Genomic DNA, 20,527 nt, shown 5'->3' on the forward strand with positions numbered 1-20,527 from the left:
AAGAACAAGTCAGCTATGCGTAAATGCTAATTGGCCTGCTGGCAGTTTATTAAACTGTTACATGGAAAAGGTGATTTATTTGATGATACAATTTATTAATTCTGCTGCTAAATTGGCAGAAACTTCCTTACATTCAGCTAGTATAAGTAGTGAATGAAGGATCTAGCTTTGAATATTTGGAGAAATGAGGATCCATGTACTTAAGAAAGGAGAGGATAGTCTGTCTACTAGAAATGATGGAATCCTCTTGACTGAAGTGAAACAGGCCAGAGAAAAGAAAAACACTGTTTTTGCCTCGATTCTTCTTTTATGAAGACCTCACTCATCCACTGCTCCCATACACATATGTTGGCATGTTGACAGATGTGGGAAGATTATAAAATATGAAAAATTACTAAATAGCAGAATATCCACTCAAATATGAATACAGACTCAAATTTAGACACAATTAAAGTGAATATTCAAACAGCACTACATAATTTTTTTATTCCTAAAAAAATTGATAATATCTATTTTTATCTAGGATATAGGAAATTACCTCTATTAGTTTCCTATTGCTGCTATAATAAATTACTATAAATTGTGGGTTAAAAATTAAAATTTGTTGTTTTACAGTTCTGAAAGTCTGAAGACCACAACAGGTTGCATCAGGCTATAATGTCAGCAAGGCTGCATTCATTTCTGGAGACTCTAGGAGAGACTGTTTGTCTTTTCTAGCTTCTAGAGGCTGTCTGCACATCTTGGCTCTTGGCCCCATTCCTCTGTCTTCAAAGCCATTAGTATTGTATCTCTGACTTTTCCCCCCCCCATATTTACATCTCCCTTTGACCACACCAGAAAGATTCACAGCTTTTAAGGACCAGTGGGATTAGATTGAGCCTACCTGGATATTCCAGGATTGTTTCTCATCTTAATTTCCTTAATCTTAATCACAACTGAAGAGTCCCTTTTGTCATGTAAAATAACATACAGATTCTGGGAATTAAGGTATGAATGTGTGTGTGTGTGTGTGTGTGTGTGTGTGTGTGTGTGTGTGTGTGTGTGTGTGTGTGTGTGTGTGTGTGTGTACGTGCGCGCAGAGGTAGTCATTATTCTGACTATCACAATTACATTTCTTCAAAAGAGTTTTTGATGCTTCTATATCAGGAACATTCAAGAAACTTCTGCATACTTTGCTTACTGTGTCTCACTCTAAAGTGGATGACAAAGGGACAAAGCACTCTGTAAAGTGTGACCCTGAGAAACCCACATATCTGCCGTCACTGCTGATCAAAGAGTGAAAAAGATTCCAATTCCCCTTCCAAATCTCAAACTAATGCTTCTCAAGGACAGACCATAAATCATTTAGAGAACTCTGATGAACACAACGCTTGGAAATGGAGTTTCTAAGCTTCCAAACTTTGTGGAAACAAACAAAAAATTAGAAGGATATAGAGATAAATACAGTTAACACAAAGGAAATATATCCCTTGACAGGTGAATTAAATTTAAATCACTAATGTAGGTATAAGTCATGGCTCAGAGTACTAAAGGTTTCTTCTTTTTTTTTATTGGAGTATAATTGATTTACAATGTTGTGTGAGTTTCTGCTGTACAATGAAGTGAATCAGCTATATGTATGCATATATCCCCTTCCTCTTGGACCTCCCTCACCCCCTCATCAAACCCTTCTAGGTCATCCCAGAGCACCGAGCTGAGCTTCCTGTGCTATACAGCATGTTCCCACTAGCTATCTATTTTACACATGGTAGTGTATTTATGTCACACCTAATCTCCCAATTCGTCCCACCCTCCCCTCCCCTCACTGTGTTCACATGTCTGTTCTCGACGTCTGCCTTTCTATTCCTGCCCTGCAAATAAGTTCATCTGTACCATTTTTCTAGATTCCACATATATGCATTAATATACGATATTTGTTTTGCTCTTTCTGACTTACTTCACTCTGTATGACAGACTCAAGGTCCATCCACATCTCTACAAATGACCCAATTTCATTTCTTTCTATGGCTGAGTAATATTCCATTGTATATATGTACCACATCTTCTTTATCCATTCATCTGTCAATGGACATTTAGGATGTTTCCATGCCCCGGATATTGTAAATAGGGCTACAATGAATATTGGGGTACCTGTGTCTTTTTGAATTAAGGTTTTCTCAGGGTATATGCCCAGTAGTGGGATTGCTGGGTCATATGGTAGTTCTATGTTTAGTTTTTTAAGGAACCTCCCTACTGTTCTCCACAGTGGCTGTATCAATTTACATTCCCACCAACAGTGCAAGAGGGCTCCCTTTACCCTGCATCCTCTCTAGCATTTATTGTTTGTAGATTTTTTGATGATGGCCATTCTGACTGGTGTGAGGTGATATCTCATTACAGTTATGATTTGCATTTCTCTATTAATTACTTCTGTTGAGCATCTTTTCATGTGCCTCTTGGCCATCTGTATGTCTTCTTTGCTGAAATGTCTATTTAGGTCTTCTGTCCATTTTTTAAATTGGGTTGTTTGTTGTTTTGATATTGAGCTGCATGAACTGTTTGTATATTTTGGAGATTAATCCTTTGTCCATTGCTTCATTTGCAAATATTTTCTCCCATTCTGTGGGTTGTCTTTTCATCTTGTTTATGGTTTCCTTTGCTGTGCAAAAGCTTTTAAGTTTCATTAGGTCCCATTCTCTTATTTTCATTTTTATTTTCATTACTCTAGGAGCTGGGTCATAAAAGATCTTGCTGTGATTTATGTCAAAGAGTGTTTTTCCATGTTATCTTCTAAGAGTTTTATTGTGTCTGGTCTTACATTTATGTCCATAATCCATTTTGAGTTTATTTTTGTGTATGGTGTTAGGGAGTGTTCTAATTTCATTGTTTTACATGTAGTTGTCCAGTTTTCCCAGCACCATTTATTGAAGAGGCTGTCTTGTCTCCATTGCACTTTCTTGCCTCCTTTGTCATAGACTGGATGATCATAGGTGCATGGGTTTACCTCTGGGCTTTCTATCTTGTACCATTGATCTATATTTCTGTTTTTGTGCCAATACCATATTGTCTTGATTATTGTAGCTTTGTAGTATAGTCTGAAATCGGGGAGCCTGATTCCTCCAGCTCCATTTTTCTTTCTCAAGATTGCTTTGGCAATTCGAGGTCTTTTGTGTTTCCATACAAATTGTATAATTTTTTGTTCTAATACTATGAAAAAGGCCATTGGTAATTTGGTAGGGATTGCATTGAATCTGTAGATTGCTTTGGGTAGTATAGTCATTTTCAGAGTATTTATTCTTCCAATACAGGAGCATGGTATACCTCTCTATCTGTTTGTGTAATCTTTGATTTCTTTCATCAGTGTTTTATAGTTTTCTGAGTACAGGTTTTTTGCCTCCTTAGGTAGGTTTTTTTCCTAGGCATTTTATTCTTTTTGATGTGATTGTATATGGGATTATTTCCTTGGTTTCTCTTTCTGATCTTTTGTTGTCAGTGTATAGGAATGCAAGAGATTTCTGTGCGTTAATTTTGTATCCTGCAACTTTACCAAATTCACTGATGAGCTCTATTAGTTTTCTGGTGGCATCTGTAGGATTTTCTATGTATAGTGTCATGTCATCTGCAAACAGTGACAGTTTTACTTCTTCTTTTTCAATTTGTATTCTTTTATTTCTTTTTATTCTCTGATTGCCATGCCTAGGACTTCCAATACTATGTTGAATAACAGTGGTGAGAGTGGACATCCTTGTCTTGTTCCTGATATTAGAGGAAATGCTTTCAGGTTTTCACAATTGAAAATGATATTTGCTGTGGGTTTGTCATATATTGCCTTTATTATGTTGAGTTAGGTTCCTTCAATGCCCACTTTCTGGAGAGTTTTTATCATAAATGGATGTTGAATTTTGTCAAAAGCTTTTTCTTCATCTATTGAGATATCATATGGTTTTTGTTCTTAAATTAGTTAATATGGTGTATCACATTGTTTTGCATATTGAAGAATCCTTGCATCCCTGGGATAAATCCCACTTGATCATGGTGTATGATCTTTTTAATGTGCTGTTGGATTCTGTTTGCTAGTATTTTGTTGAGGATTTTTGTGTCTATGTTCATCAGTGATATTGATCTGTAATTTTCTTTTTTTGCGACATATTTGTCTGGTTTTGGTATCAGGGTGATGGTGGCCTCATAGAATGAGTTTGGAAGTGCTCCTCCGTCTGCAATTTTCTGGAAGAGTTTGAGAAGGATAGGTGTTAACTATTCTCTAAATGTTTGATAGAATTCGCCTGTGAAGCCATCTGGTACTGGACTTTTGTTTGCTGGAAAATTTTTAATTACAGTATCAATTTCATTACTTGTGATTGGTCGGTTTCTATATTCTAATTCTTACTGGTTCAGTCTTAGAAAGTTGTACCTTTCCGAGAATTTGTCCATTTCATCCAGGTTGTCCATTTTATTGGCATATAGTTGCTTGTAGTAGTCTCTTATGATCCTTTGTATTTCTGCAGTGTCAGTTGTAATTTCTCCTTTTTCATTTCTAATTTTATTGATTTGAGTCCTCTCCCTTTTTTTCTTGATGAGTCTGGGTAAAGGTTTATCAATTTTGTTTATCTTCTCAAAGAACCAACTTTTAGTTTTATTGATCTTTGCTATTGTTTTCTTCATTTCCTTTTCATTTATTTCTGCTCTGATGTTTATGATTTCTTTCCTTCTACTACCTTTGGGTTTTTTTTTCTCTTCTTCTTCTTTCTCTAGTTGCTTTAGCTGTAAGGTTAGATTGTTTTTTTGAGATTTTTATTTTTTTCTCGAGGTTAGCTTGAATTGCTGTAACTTCCCTCTTAGAACAACTTTTGCTGTGTCCCATAGGTTTTGGATCATCGTGTTTTCATTGCCATTTGTTTCTAGGTATTTTTTTATTTCTTCTTTGATTTCTTCAGTGATCTCTTGGTTATTTAGCAGTGCACTGTTTAGCCTCTATGCGTTTGTGTTTTTTATGGTGTTTTTCCTGTAATTGATTTCTAATTTCATAGCATTAAAGAAGAGTTCTTTTTAGTTATGTTTGCAATTTAAAAATATTTCAGGAATTAAGGGTTAATGTGCCTCAAATTATTAAAATACCAACCTGTATATCTATGTGTGTATGTGGTTGTGTGTGTGGTTCTGTGTATGTGTCTACCAGTTCATTTTAGATAATGTCTGTTTGTGAAACTTTAGTTTTGAGAATTATACTTCTAAGAGGAATTATAACATAATGCTATGAGTTTACTAAATAACTTCATTTTCCTAGGTATAGAGCAAAGCTGCCTTTTATTTATTTATTTATTTTTGGTTGCATTGGGTCTTCATTGTTGTGCATGGGCTTTCTGTAGTGGCAGTGAGTGCTGGCTACTCTTCATTGTGGTGCTCAGGCTTCTCATTGCAGTGGCCTCTCTTGTTGCAGAGCACGGGCTCTAGGTGCTCGGGCTTCCATAGTTGTGGCACGTGGGCTCAACAGTTGTGGCTTGCAGGCTGTAGTGCGCAGGCTCAGTAGTTGTGGTGCGCAGGCTTAGTTGCTTCCCGGCATGTGGGATCTTCCTGGACCAGGGCTTGAACCCATGTCCCCTGCATTGGCAGGTTGATTCTTAACCACTGCACCACCATGGAAGCCCCAAAGTTGCCTTTTTGAACCACCTTGCATCTCAGTAGGCTCATGTCTTTGATTCTCATGATTAGAAGCTAGACAAGATGTATTACATCCTGTCTCAATTACATTTAGTAAATAAAAGTGACTTTAATTATTTTTTTTCACCATTCATAACAGGTTACAGACCGATGTGTTCAAAATCGGTCAGTTTCAAAAGAGGATGGCAGGTTTGGATGCACTTGACTTTAAATGAAGGAACAATAAAAGCTTGTATTCTTAATCCATAAAGATTTGGGAATTTAGCTATATTGGGGATATAGCTAACTCTATCCTGACTACTATAGAAATATTCTGATGTTTTTAAGGTATTGCTGAGCACAGGAAAATTAATAGTAGTAAATATATCTAACAATTGTCATTTTACATGCTTCCTACTTTTTTTCTTTATTATCTACTCTCTGCACAGCACTGTGCTAAGCACAGATGGGCCATGTTAGAAACTGTCCTCTCTGTGAAATTACACATTTTATGAATACCTAAAAATGTTTTGCTCTGATACTGTGAAATAATATATCACATATATATATATATAGTTTCATAGTCATATATTATTTTATATATATTCCATATAACTTATTAGATGTTTACTGTGGGAACCTCAAATAATTTCATAAGAAATAGCTTATTAATTCCTTTGGTACAAATGTGAGACAGGCACAATCATAATACCCATTTTATAGATAGTTATGCAGAAGCACATAAAGACTAAAACACTAGCCCGAGTCTATGTCCCTTGTTCTGACCCTCACATGCTTTCTATTTTTCAACTTGTATAAGCTTATTCTCTGGTATCTATGTGACATTTGTGAAATGAGAGAAAATCATCTCTCCTGGGAACAAAATGACATTGATAAACTTGGCAGAGACTTGACTGCCATTTCCCCAATTTGAATGACTTTTTTTTTCTGACACAGAAAATGCAGTAATTATAAATGAAAAAAATTTAAAAAGCTTAAAAGAAAATTTCCTCAAAGGAAGAAAATAGTTTTATATTAAAAAAACAAGGAGAATCACAAGAAATATAAGGTTATCAAAATTACTGAGAAAAAAATAGAGGACTTTTTCTTTTTTTTTAATAAACAAATCTGAGTTGTCTCTAAAGGTATAATTAACTGAGATGGAAAAGGGAAAACTGCACCAAACCACAAGTAGGTCAGGTCAGCTCATTTGTGATTCTCAGCTGCATGGGCTCTGACAGCTGGCTGAATATTTATTTATATATACATACATACATACATACATATATATATATATATATATATATATATATATATATATATATATATATGATATACATAAAGGCTGTAGTGATTTATTGGTCTTTCTTTCCCTACTGTCTGTGATATAAAAACATGGAAAGGAAAACCAATAGTTTTTCCTTCTTGCTTAGGAAAAACCTACATTGGAGACTTGAGTGTAATTATGAAATGCAGTTAGCTATACCCAAGTGCATAAAACACATTGCTAATTATATTTAAACACAGAGAAATTATGATGGGTGAAAGAAAATTTTGGTACTTTCTGGCCCTATAGATATTTTTATCTAAATTTTACTTCATATTTATATACCAATTAATTTTTAATGTTGTAAAAATTAAATATAACTCTCCTCCTCACTAAACACTCATAGACAAGTTAAACAGAAATATCAGCATTCCTCCTCTTTAAAAAGTCATTTTCAAATTTTGCAAGTAATAAAATTCTAGAAAAGTCAAAGTAATTCAGACATAAGCAAATTCTACCATGCTTGATTCATGAGACTCATTTGTCCCATTTAAAGGACACTCAGAAGAACAATTCATTACACCTGCCTCCCCTAAGTAACCCGTTATTTGCAACATTCTGTTGGGGAAGCATGCATAATGTTGTCCTCTGTTTTAGAAAACTAAATCCTGTACCCTGAACACACTTGAAATATTTTTTTATTGAAGTACAGCTGATTTACAATATTGTAATTGTTTCAGGTGTACAGCAAAGTATCCAGCAAAGTGAGTTATTTTCAATTATAGGTGATTACAAGATAGTGAATATAGTTCCCTGTGCTATACAGTAAATCCTTGTTGTTTATCTATTTTATTTTTGGTAGTGTGTATTTGTTAATACCATACTCCTAATTTATCCCTTCCCCTTTGGTAACCATGAGTTTGTTTCCTATGTCTGTTAGTCTGTTTCTATTTTGTATATAAATTCATTTGTACTATTTTTAAAATTCCACATATGAGTGATATCATGTAATATTTGTCTTTCTCTGTCTGATTTCACTTAGTATGATAATCTCTAGGTTCACCCATGTTGCTGCAAATGGCATTATTTCATTCTTTTTTACGGCTCAGTAATATTCCATTGTATCTATATATATATCTATATATCTATATATATAGATATTTACCACATCTTCTTTATCCAATCATCTGTTGATGGACATTTAGGTTGCTTCCATGTCTTTGCTATCATAAATAGTGCTGCTATGAACATTGGGGTGCATGTATCTTCTCGAATTAGAGTTTTTGTCTTTTCTGGATATATGCCCAGGAGTGGGATTGCTGGATCACACAGAAACTCTCTTTTTAGTTTTTTAAGAAACCTCCATATTGTTCTCCATAGAGGCTGTACCGATTTACATTCCCACCAACAGTGTAGGAGGGTTCCCTTTTCTCTACACCCTCTCCAGCATTTATTATTTGTAGACCTTTGGATGATGGCCATTCTGACCAGTGTGATGTGATACCTCATTGTAGTTTTGACTTGCATTTTCTAATACTTAGCAACGTGGAACATTTTTCATGTGCCTGTCGGCCATATATATATGTCTTCTTTGGAGAAATGACTATTTAGGTTTTCTGCCCACTTTTTGATTGGGTTGTTTATTTTTTCTGTGTTACTGAGTTGTATGAGCTGTTTGTATATTTTGCACATTAAGCGCTTGTTGGTTGCAACATTTGCAACTATTTTCTCCCAGTCTGTAGGTTGTCTTTTCATTTTGTTCATGGTTTCCTTTGCTGTGAAAAACTTATAAGTTTGATTAGGCCCCATTTGTTTATTTTTGCTTTAATATCTTTTGCCTTGGGAGACTAACCTAAGAAAACATTGCTACAATTTATATCAAAGAGTCTTTTGCCTATGTTCTCTTCTAGGAGTTTTATGGTGTCATGTCTTATATTTAAATCATTAGGTCATTTTGAATTTATTTTTGTTTATGGTGTGAGGGAGTGTTCTAACTTCACTGACTTACATACAGCTGTCCCACACTTGAAATATTTTATCTCTGAACTTCGGGTTGTTTTAGTATTCTGCACTATGTCTGTTATCCTATTCTTGTCACTCTTCCTCCAAGAAACTTGCCAATCCACCTCTACTCAGCAGCCTCTCTCTTCCTTTTCTCATGTCATATCAGTTTTTGCAGACCCAGCTCATGTATCTAACTACAGTCTCCTTCCTACTTCAAATCTCTGCACATGGGTTTCTGCTCCCACCACCCAACCAATGATCTAGATGATTTTCTTCCTAAGGCCAATAGAAAATATGGCTCATTACTACCTAAAACTGGCCAGAGGTGAGACTATTATACTCTGTCTCTCATTCATTACTCTTTTTCTTTATATGGCTTCCAAAAAATTACATTTTGGCTTCTCCATTTCTTTTCTTTCAGTGATCTTATTCCCCAGCCAATTTCTCAAGAGAAGCTACAAATAATCTCTTTTCCACATGTCCTTACTCCCTTTGAAATATTTACATAAAAACTATAGCCTGACACAATATTGTAAAGCAACTAAACTCCAATTAAAAATAAAAAATAAAAAATAAAAAATAATTTTCTAATTAAAAAAATAAAATAAATTTTAAAAACCTATAGCCTGAAGACTGTAAAATTTATATATTCAAACAAATAAACATACACATACTTTTATTAGCACTTAATCATTATTGTATCATGTGCATATCAAATTCAATGCACTTAAAATTGAGTTAATATTCAAAAAGCACATATAATAGATATTGGCCCATAGTAAGCAAATACTTCTTAAAAAATAAAATTTGCCAACAACTATAAGGCAATAAAGTGGACAACCTAGAAGAAATGGACAAATTCTTAGAAACATACAATCTGCTAAGAGTGAACCAGGAAAAAAGAGAAAATATTAACAGACATATTACCAGTAATGAAATTGAATCAGCAATTTAAAAACTTCCAGGAAACTAAAATCCAGGACAGGACCAGATGGCTTCACAGGTGAATTCTACCAAACCAAACATTTAGAGAAGTGTTAACATCTTACCTTCTCAAACTATTCCAAAAAATTGTAGAGGAAGGAATGCTTCCAAACTCATTCTATGAGGCCAGCATCACCCTGATACCAAACCAGACAAAGATTATCACACACACATACACACACACACACACACACACACACTAATTTACAGGCTAGTATCACAGATGAACATAAATGCAAACATCCTGAACAAAATGTTAGTAAACCAATCCAATGTTACATTTAAAAGATCATACACCATGATCAAGTGGGTTTTACCCCAGAGATACAAGGATTTTTCAGTATCTACAAAAATCAGTGTGATACACTGCATTATCAAATAGAAGAATAAAAATCATATGATCATCTCAGCAGATGCAGAAAAACCTTTTGACAAAATTCAACATCCAATTACGATAAAACCTATCCACAAAATGGGCATATAGAGAACATACTTCAACATAATAAAGGACATACATTGCAAAACCACAGCTAAAATCATACTCAACAGTGAAAAGTTGAAAGCATTTCCTCTAAGATCAGGAATAAGACAAGGATGCCTACTCTCACCACTTTTATTAAACACAGTATTGAAAGTCCTAGCCACAGTAATCAGAGGAAAAAAAGAAATAAAATAAATCCAAATTGGAAAGGAAGAAGTAAAGCAGTCACTGTCTGCAGATGACATGATACTGTACATAGAAAATCCTAAAGACACCAACAGAGAACTACTAGAGTTCATTAATGAATTTGGTAAAGTTGCAGGATATGAAATTAATATACAGAAATCTGTTGCATTTCTATACACTAACAATGACGTATCAGAAAGAGAAATTAAGGAAACACTCCCATTTACCACTGAATCAAGAAGAATAAAATAGCTACGAATAAACCTAAGACATAAAAGACCTGTACTCAGAAAACTATAAGACATTAATGAAAGAAATTAAAGATGAAACAAACAGATGGAAAGATATATTGTGTTCATGAACTGGAAGAATTTATATTGTTAAAATGACCAGACTATCCAGGACAATCTACATATTCAATGCAATCCCTAACAAATTACCTATGGCATTTTTCACACAACTAGAACAAAAAAATTTTTAATTTTATGGAAACACAAAAGGTCCTGAATAGCCAAAACAACCTTGAGAAAGAAGAACAGGGCTGAAGAAATCATTCTCCCTGTCTTCAGACTATAGTACAAAACTAAGTAATCAAAACAGTATGGTACTGGCACAAAAACAGACACAGAGATCAATGGAACAGAATAGAGAGCCCAGAATAAACCAACATACTTATATGGTCAATTAATCTATGACAAAGGAGGCAAGAATACACAATGGAGAAAAAACAGTCTCCTCAATATGTGGTGCTGGTGAAACTAAAGAGCTACATGTGAAAGAATGGAAGTAGAACATCTTAGACCATATTCAAAAATAAACACCAAATGGATTAAATACCTAAATGTAAGATGAGAAAACATAAAACTCCTAGAAGAAAACATAGGCAAAACACTCTTTGACATGAATTGTAGCAAAAAGGGGTTAACATCCAAAATACATAAAGGCTTATACAACTCAACATCAAAAAAACAAACAACCTGACTATAAAAGGGCAGAAGATCTGAATAGACATTTTTCCAATGAAGACATACAGATGGCCAACAGGCACATGGAAAAATGTTCAACTATGTTAATCATCAGAAAAATGCAAATTAAAACAACACTGAGATATCACCTCACCCCTGTCAGAATGGCTATCATCAAAAAGACCACAAATATCTAATGTTGGCAAGGTTGTGAAGAAAAGGGAACCCTCATACACTATTGTTGGGAATGCAAATTGGTACAGCCACTGTGGAAAACAGAATGGTGGTTTCTCAAAAATCTAAAAGTAGAACTACCATGTGATCCAGCAACTCCACTCCCGAGCATATATCCGAATAAAACAAAAACACTAATTCTAAAAGATACATGCACACCAATGTTTATAGCATTACTTACAATTGTCAAGCACCTAAGTGTCCAGTAACAGATGAATGGATAAAGATGTGGTATATTCCATTGAGTGTGTGTGTGCATGTGTGTGTGTGTGTGTGTGTGTATATATATATGGAATACTACTCAGCCATAAAGAAGAATGGAATTTTACCATTTATAACAACATGGATGGACTTCGAGGGTATTATGCTAAGTGAAGTAAGTCAGATAGAGAAAGAAAAATATCGTATGAAATCACTTACATGTGGAATCTAAAAAATAAAAAAACTAGTGAACATAACAAAAGGAAAACAGACTACAGATAAAGAGAACAACCTTGTGGTTTCCAGTGGGAGAGGGAAAGGAGGAGGGGCAAGATACGGGTAGGGGGTTAAGAGGTACAAACTGTTATGAATACGGTCAATAAGCTACAAGGACATATTGTACAACACAGGGAATATAGTCAACACAGGGAATATAGTCAACATATCTTGCTTGTATTGCTGAAATATCCTTCTAATAAGACCCTCACCTTTCAAGTTCAGTTTTCAAAAATTCCAAGAAAATATTCTAAAAGAACAAAATTATTCATAGCAGTTTATTTAAATTCATTCAAGGTTTTGCATATCTTTACTGAATACTTTTAAACCCCTGTGTAAAGCATTCAAGATTTCTTCTACTTCTCCAGAGCTACCTCTCATCAGTACTACTCTTACATTCTATGCTACAACCATACCCAACTACTTTTAGCACCCCGATGGATCATGTTCACTGTTATATTTGGGCCCTTTGACATGAAATACTTTCTATCCTGCCTCAAGTTTATCTTGGTTTGCATAGCACATTATTTTCTTTCAAAATTCAGACAAGGAAACCCCTCAGTCTTTTTCTGATGCTTCAATCTGATGTGCTTAACCCCTTTTCTATGGTTCCATAGTATTCTGAGTCTGTCTCTATCATAGCACATAGTAGTCTATATTTTAATCTTCAGTTCGCTTGTCAAAAGTACAGGGAATATGATACGTTGCATTCTTCCTGCCCAGTCCAGTGTCTGGTTTACCATCTGGCAGTAAGACTTATGACAGAAAATGAGTAAAGTGATAGAGAATTCAAGTATCATCAATTTTAAAATAAGGTAAAAAATTACCTATTAGATTTCCATGTATTCTTTTTGGCATATAAGTCAACAATAATTTATTAATATTTGCAACTTTGCTATTTTTTAATCATTTATTTTTTATTTGTTTTTTTCCATGGCAATGAGGTCTAGCAGGTTGCAACAATGATATACACCTGTGATGGCATCACAGGCTTAGGAAGTGGATTCAGGGAGAAAGGTCAGTTCATTTCTCTGAAGAATGCTATAATAATGCCTTACAATATTTGTCTTACTATCACTGATTCTCCCACCCACAAACAGTAGCACACTGGGCAGAACCAAAGAAAGTTGCTAAAAGGAATAATTCCTGCTTGGGAACTAAGGAAATTGACCAATAAGAATATTCACACATATAAATACCACATAAATTTCAGTAAGTTCTTTAAAATGCTTATTCTGATATCCTATCTAATTGATACATATCAGGTTTTAATTCTGGCACCAACAAGACTTAAAGGTATTAAAGAAAATATCCAAGATATTCTAAAAAGTTTCAATAAATTTTGTAAGTGTGTTTACCCAACTTGTCAGGAATTACATGTCAGAAATCTCCTAAACCTTATCTTTACATGCCAGGAAAATACAGTTCAAAGAGAACAAACAAGGAAGGAAGCAGATAGGACAGTTTTTAGCAGTAGCATCACACAGGATCTGTCAGAAAGAGCAAGAAACTGCACAAAAAAACGAATTTAAAATTGTCAATTGGCCTTTGTTCTTTAAAGGAAACAATTTCCTTGTAATTGTCCAAAGGTCTCACGTATGGAATTAATATGGCTCAAATATGACCCTTTTTTCCTGCTCTCAAAGAACCTAAAATTATTTTGAAGGACATTTTAAGATAATATGTCCCTATATGAATTTAAACTTCCAAAATATTTACTATCTAAAGGGGCCACAAAAGTTATTCTGTCTACCATAAATATTCAAGACATTCTCTAGATTAAGTACCAGCAAACTATGACCCACAGGCCAAATGTGGTCCATCAGTTGTTTTCTATAAATAAAGTCTACTGGACTACAGCCATTCCCATTCCTTTGTATTATTTGTGGCTGTTTTCTCACTATAACAGAGGAGTTGAGTAGTCACAGAGATGATACAACCCTCAAAGCCTAAAATATTTACTACATGAAACTTAGAAAAATAGTTTGCTGACTCCTGCTGAAACTCTTATAATAATTTATATCTCATCAAATCATAAGAAAGTCTTCCCAAAGCACAACATACAGCTAATACAGATGTCCCAATATTTTGACACGGATACATGTACACACACGTATGTGCACACACACATAGACATACATGTATTTACTGTATTTTTAAATAATCTGCCCACAAACAACAGTTTTTACCATGACAAAGCAAATCTTCAGCATCTTTTAATAACACTGAAGAAGATTGCCACGTGAAATATCATAGACTGATCCATCGTTGGATGGCTGACACAGCAGGGCTGCCTTAGCTTTTAAAATTATGAGGGTCATATTTGGTCAATGCAAGAAAGAATTAGGTAATTTATCCTACCTAATAAAGATAGGATAAAATTTTTATGTTTTCAAAATAGACAGGGGTCAGGTTAATCTAGGATGGTAGGAAAAGGAAAAATGAAATAAAGGGGAATATCAGACCAAGATGGAGTACCAGAGCCTAAAACCTGAACAGAAACAATGCCTTTCAGCATGAAAAACTTTTTTTAAAAAATGGACAAGGTATATGCATTAATGGTCTCAAGTTTTATATCAGACAAGAAAGGACTATAATCCTTGAGAGGTTAAAAAAAACGCACACAAAAGAGATTAATGCAATAATTTTCACATCTTGCCTATAGAATGTTTTCTGATTATCGTACAGAAGGACAAACACAGGCTAGCTCAGCAGTCCGCGTGAGTTGTGAAATGGAGCTGGGCTTTTATGAAGGCTAAAGCAGCTAGAAGTGGAGTATTGGCAGGGAGAGAACTGCAGAGAGACAGAGCTCTGGATAGCTTTGAAGGTTCCCTTTTTAGTATCTGAATACTTTTAAACCCCTGAATACTTGAATCAGCTGAATACTTGATCAGCTGAATACTTGATCAGCTCATATATATATGTCAGGCAACGACTCAAGGCTAGGAGGAAAACAAACAAACACACAGATAATTAGAGGGAAAACTAAAACTCCTTGAGTTGACCAAAGGAAGTTATTGCGTGCTCTTCCCACTAGCCAGAGTAGAAACCCTCCTCACAGTTTGTTAACATTGGGTAAAGTATTCAGAAGAGTTTAGTTAAATAGTGGAGAAAAATTAGCCCTAGACCAAACACTACTCTGGTCTAACCTAAAACTGCTTAAAAGCAAGACTCTAAAGGATCAGGGCATTTTCCATTTACTCAAACATGTCCCAGAACAAAGCTCCAAAATAAAGAAATGCAATAAAAATCACAATCCAACAAAGTAAAATTCACAACGCCTGACAAAAAAAAAACCTAGAAAAACAAACAAAAATTACCAGACACCATAAAAGCAGGACAACAAACTCATAAAACAAAGTGAAAAAAATCCATCATTTTAAAATGACTCAGATGTGAACATATGAGAATCAGTAGACACTGACACTAAAGTAGTTGTTAAAAGTGTTTCCATGTTGAAAAGTTAGAGGAAAGATTGCACATGTTAAACAGAGACATGGTAATTATGGATTAAGACTCAAACTTTTAGAGATTAAAATTATAATGTCTGAGATTAAAAAATGCTCTAATTGGGGTTAATGCTGATTAAATATTTCAAAAGAAAATATCAGTGACTTGAAGGCAGTGGAATAGAAACTACCCAAAATGAAGCACAGAGGAAAAAAAACTGAAAAAAAAAGAGAACTGAAAGTTGGGCAGATGCAGAAAAGTGTTTAAATAAATGATGAATGACTAATTTTTTTCCCAAATTTTATGAAAAGTAAAAAGCTACAGACTGAAAAACTAAATGAATCACAAGCACACACACATACAAAAAAACCCCTAAAAGGCACATCATAATTCAATTAGTTAAAATCAGTGATGAAGAGAAAATCTGATAGTTTTCAATATTCAGTACTTTAACATCCTTGGTTAAACGTATATTTAGGACTGCTTTCTTAATTTCTCTTCCAGAGAGTTCATTAGTAGCAAATGAATTTTACACACTGATTTTGTATCCTACACCTTTAGTGAATTTATTAGTTATAATAGCATTTTGTGGAGTCTAGGGTTTTCTTTTCTTTTTTTTTTAATTAATTAATTTATTTATTTATGGCTGTGTTGGGTCTTCGTTTCTGTGCGAGGGCTTTCTCTAGTTGTGGCAAGTGGGGGCCACTCTTCATCGTGGTGCGCGGGCCTCTCATTATCGTGGCCTTTCTTGTTGCGGAGCACAGTCTCCAGATGTGCAGGCTCAGTAATTGTGGCTCACGGGCCTAGTTGCTCCGTGGCATGTGGGATCTTCCCAGACCAGGGCTCGAACCCGTGTCCCCTGCATTAGCAGGCAGATTCTCAACCACTGCGCCACCAGGGAAGCCCAAGTCTAGGGTTTTCTATACATAATATGTCATTTGCAAATATTGACAGTTATACATTTTCCTTGGCAATTTGGATGCCTTTTATTTCTTTTTCTGGCCTAATTGCTCTAACTAGACCTTCCAATATTATGTTGAATAAAAGTGTCAGGAGTGGGCATCCTCGTTTTGTTCCTGATCTTTGATGAAAAGCCTCAGTTTTTCACCTTGAGAATGATGTTAGCTGTGAGCTTGTCATATTTAGCCTTTATTATGTTGAGGTTATGTTCCCTCTATACCCACTTTGTATCGAGTTTTTATCATAAATGAATGTTGAATTTTGTCAAATGATTTTTCTGCAGCTATTCAGGTGATCATATGGTTTTTAAATATGTTGTTATCCCGGTGTATCACACCGATATGTGGATATGTTGAACTATCTTTGCATCCCTGAAATAAATCCCACTTGATCATGGTATATGATCCTTTTAACCTTTTCTTGAATTTGGTTTACTAATATTTTGCTGATGATATTTGCATATATGTTCATCAGGTGTGTACTTTTCTTGTGGCATCCTTGTCTGGTGTTGATATCAGGGTAACGCTGGCCTCATAAAGTGAGTTTGGAAGTGTTCCCTCCAGTTCTATTTTTGGAAAAGTTTAAGAAGGATTGATATTAATACTATGAATGTTTGGTAGAATTAATCAGTGAAGTTGTCTGGTTCTGGACTTTTGTTTGTTGGGAGAGTTTGATTACTGACTCAATTTCCTATACTAGTAATCAGTCTGTTTAGATTTTCTTTTTTTTTTTTTAACTTTCATATTTTTTAGTGAGGTATAGTTGATTTACAATGTTGAGTTAGTTCTGGGTACACAGCAAAGTGATTCAGTTATACATATATATACACACACATATACACACACACACACACATATATATTTCTTTTTCATATTCTTTTCCATTATAGACTATTATAAGATATTGAACATAATTATCTGTGCTAGGATCTTGCTGTTTATCTATTTTACATATAGTAGTTTATATCTCCTAATCCCAACTCCTAACTTATCCCTCCACCTCCCCTTTCTCCTTTGGTAACCGTAAGTTTGTTTTCTATGTCTGTGAGTCTATTTCTGTTTTGTATATAAGTTAATTTGTATCATATTTTAGATTCCACATACAAGTGATATCATATGATGTTTGTCTTTCTGTGTCTGACTTATTTCACCCGGTATGACAATCTCTAGGTCCATCCAAGTTGCTGCAAATGGCATTATTTCATTCTCATATATATATATATATATATATATATATATATAGACACACCAGGTCTTCTTTATCCATTCATCTGTTGATGGACATTTAGGTTGCTTCCATGTCTTGGCTATTGTAAACAGTGTTGCTATGAATATTGAGGTGCATATATCCTTTCAAATTACGAGTTTTCTCTGGATAGATGACCTGGAGTGGGATTGTTGGATCATATGGAAACTCTATTTTTAGTTTTTTAAGGAACCTGTATACTGTTTTCCATAGTGGCTGAACCAGTTTACATTGCCACCAACAGTTTATGAGGGTTTCCTTTTCTCCACACCTTCTCCAGCATTTATTTGTAGACTTTTTAATGATGGCCATTCTGACCAGTGTGATGTGATACTTCTTTGTAGTTTTGATCAGCATTTCTCTAATTATCAGTGATGTTGAGCATATTTTCATGTGCCTCTTGTCCATCTGTATGTCTTCTTTGGAGAAATGTCTACTTAGGTCTTCTGCCATTTTTTGATTGGGTTATTTGATTTTTGATTATTGAGTTGGATGAGCTGTTTGTATATATTGGAAATTAAGTCCTTATTGGTCGCATCATTTGCAAGTATTTTCTTCCAGCCCATAGGTTGTTTTTTCGTTTTGTTTAGGGTTTCATTTGCTGTGCAAAAGCTTATAAGTTTGATTAGGTCCCATTTGTTTATTTTTTCATTTATTTCTATTGCCTTGGGAGACTGAGCTAAGAAAACATTGCTACAATTTATGTCAGAGAATAAATCATATTGCCTATGTTCTCTTCTAGGAGTTTTGTGGTATCATGTCTTATATTTAAGTCATTAAGCCATTTTGAGTTTATTTCTGTGTATGGTGTGAGGGAGTGTTCTAAGTTCATTGATTTACATGTGGCTGTCTAGCTTTCTCATCACCACTTGTAGAAGAGACTGTCTTTTCTCCACTGTATATTCTCTCCTCCTTTGTCCAAGATTAATTGACCATAGGTGTGTGATTTATTTCTGGGCTCTCTATTCTGTTCCATTAATCCATATGTCTGTTTTTGTGCCAATACTATTATATTTTTATTATTGTAGTTTTGTAGTATTGTCTGAAGTCTAGGAAGGTTATGCTTCCAGCTTTATTCTTTTTCCTCAGGATTGCTTTGGAAATTCTGGTTCTTTTATGGTTGCATATAAATTTTAGGATTATTTGTTCTAGTTCTGTGAAAAATCTCATGGGTAATTTGATAGGGATCTCATTAAATCTGTAGGTTACTTTGGGAAGTATGGCCATTTTAATAATATTAATTCTTCTAATCCAAGAGCATGGGCTATCTTTCCATTTCTTTAAATCATCTTCAGTTTCACTTATCAATGTTTTATTGTTCTCAGCATAGAAGTCTTTCAATTCCTTGTTCAGGTTTATTCCTAATTATTTTATTATTTTATTCTTTTTGATGTGATTTTAAAAGGGATTTTTTTTTTACTCTCCCTTTCTGATATTTCCTTGTTAGTATAAAGGTATGCAACAGATTTCTGTATGTTACATGTATCCTGCTATCTTGCTGAATTCATTTATAAGTTCTAGTAGTTTTTGTGTGGAGTCTTTAGCATTTTCTATATAGAGTATCATGTCACCTGCATATGATGACTATTTTACCTGTTCCCTTCTAATTTGGACACCTTTTATTTCTTTTTCTTGTTTGACTGCTGTGGCTAGGACATCCAATACTATGTTGAATAGAATTGGTTAGAGTGGGCAATCCTTGTCTTATTCCAGATTTTAGCAGGAAGGCTTTCAGCTTTTCACCATTGGGTATCATGTTGGCTGTGGGTTTGTCATAAATGGCTTTTACTATGTTGAGATGTGTTCCCTCTATATCCACTTTGGTAAGAGCTTTTATCATGAATAGATGTTGAATTCTATCAAATGCTTTTTCTGCATCTATTGAGATAATCGTGAGGTTTTTTTTTCTCATTTTTTTGTTGACATGGTATATCACATTGATTTGCATATGTTGAACCATCTTTGTGACCCTGGGATAAATTTAACTTGATTATGGTGTATGACATTTTTTTATGTGTTGTTGGATTCAGTATGATAATATTTTATTAAGAATTTTTGATTGGATTGTTTGTTTTTTTGATATTGAGCTGCATGAGCTGTTCATATATTTTGGAGATTAATCATTTGTCAGTTGCTTCATTTGCAAATATTTTCTCCCATTCTGAGCATTGTCTTTTTGTCTTGTTTATGGTTTCCTTTGCTCTGCAAAAGCTTGTAAGCTTAATTAGGTCCCATTTGCAGGGCAGGAACAGAGGCAGATGCAGAGAATGGACATGTGGACACAGGGTGGGAAGGGGAGGGTGGGACAAACTGGGAGATTAGGATTGACATATATATACTACCATGTGCAAAATAGATAGCTAGTGGGAACATGCTGTATAGCATAAGGAGCTCAGTTTTGTGCTCTGTGTTGACCTAAATGGGTGGGATGAAGGGGGAGAGTGGGAGAGGGGTTCAAGAGGGAGGGGATATATGTATACATACTTGATTTACTTTGTTGTACAGCAGAAACTAACACAGCATTGTAAAGCAACTATACTACAATAAAAAGAAAATAATTACAGAGAAAAAAAGAATTTTTGCATCTATATTTTTGGTATTGTTTTGTCTGGTTTTGATATTTGTATTATGGTGGCTTCATAGAATGACTCTGGGAGT

General features: G+C 34.5%; 2 long non-coding RNA genes across 2 annotated transcripts in view; one reads left to right on the forward strand and one right to left on the reverse strand.

The window, feature by feature from the left end:
• Window positions 1–20,527, forward strand: part of LOC309633184 — a 1,005,718-nt gene that overhangs the window by 856,415 nt on the left and 128,776 nt on the right. The gene's annotated exons all lie outside the window — the stretch shown is intronic.
• The window catches only part of LOC309633192, a 408,869-nt gene continuing 404,607 nt past the window's right edge, over window positions 16,266–20,527 (reverse strand). Inside the window, exon 2 of the long non-coding RNA XR_014247375.1 lies at window positions 16,266–16,574. This is a non-coding gene — a long non-coding RNA (uncharacterized lncRNA). The remainder of the gene's footprint in view (window positions 16,575–20,527) is intronic.

Source organism: Balaenoptera borealis, assembly GCF_965194805.1.
Source record: "Balaenoptera borealis genome assembly, chromosome: 8".
In the NCBI taxonomy this organism is placed as follows: domain Eukaryota; kingdom Metazoa; phylum Chordata; class Mammalia; order Artiodactyla; family Balaenopteridae; genus Balaenoptera; species Balaenoptera borealis.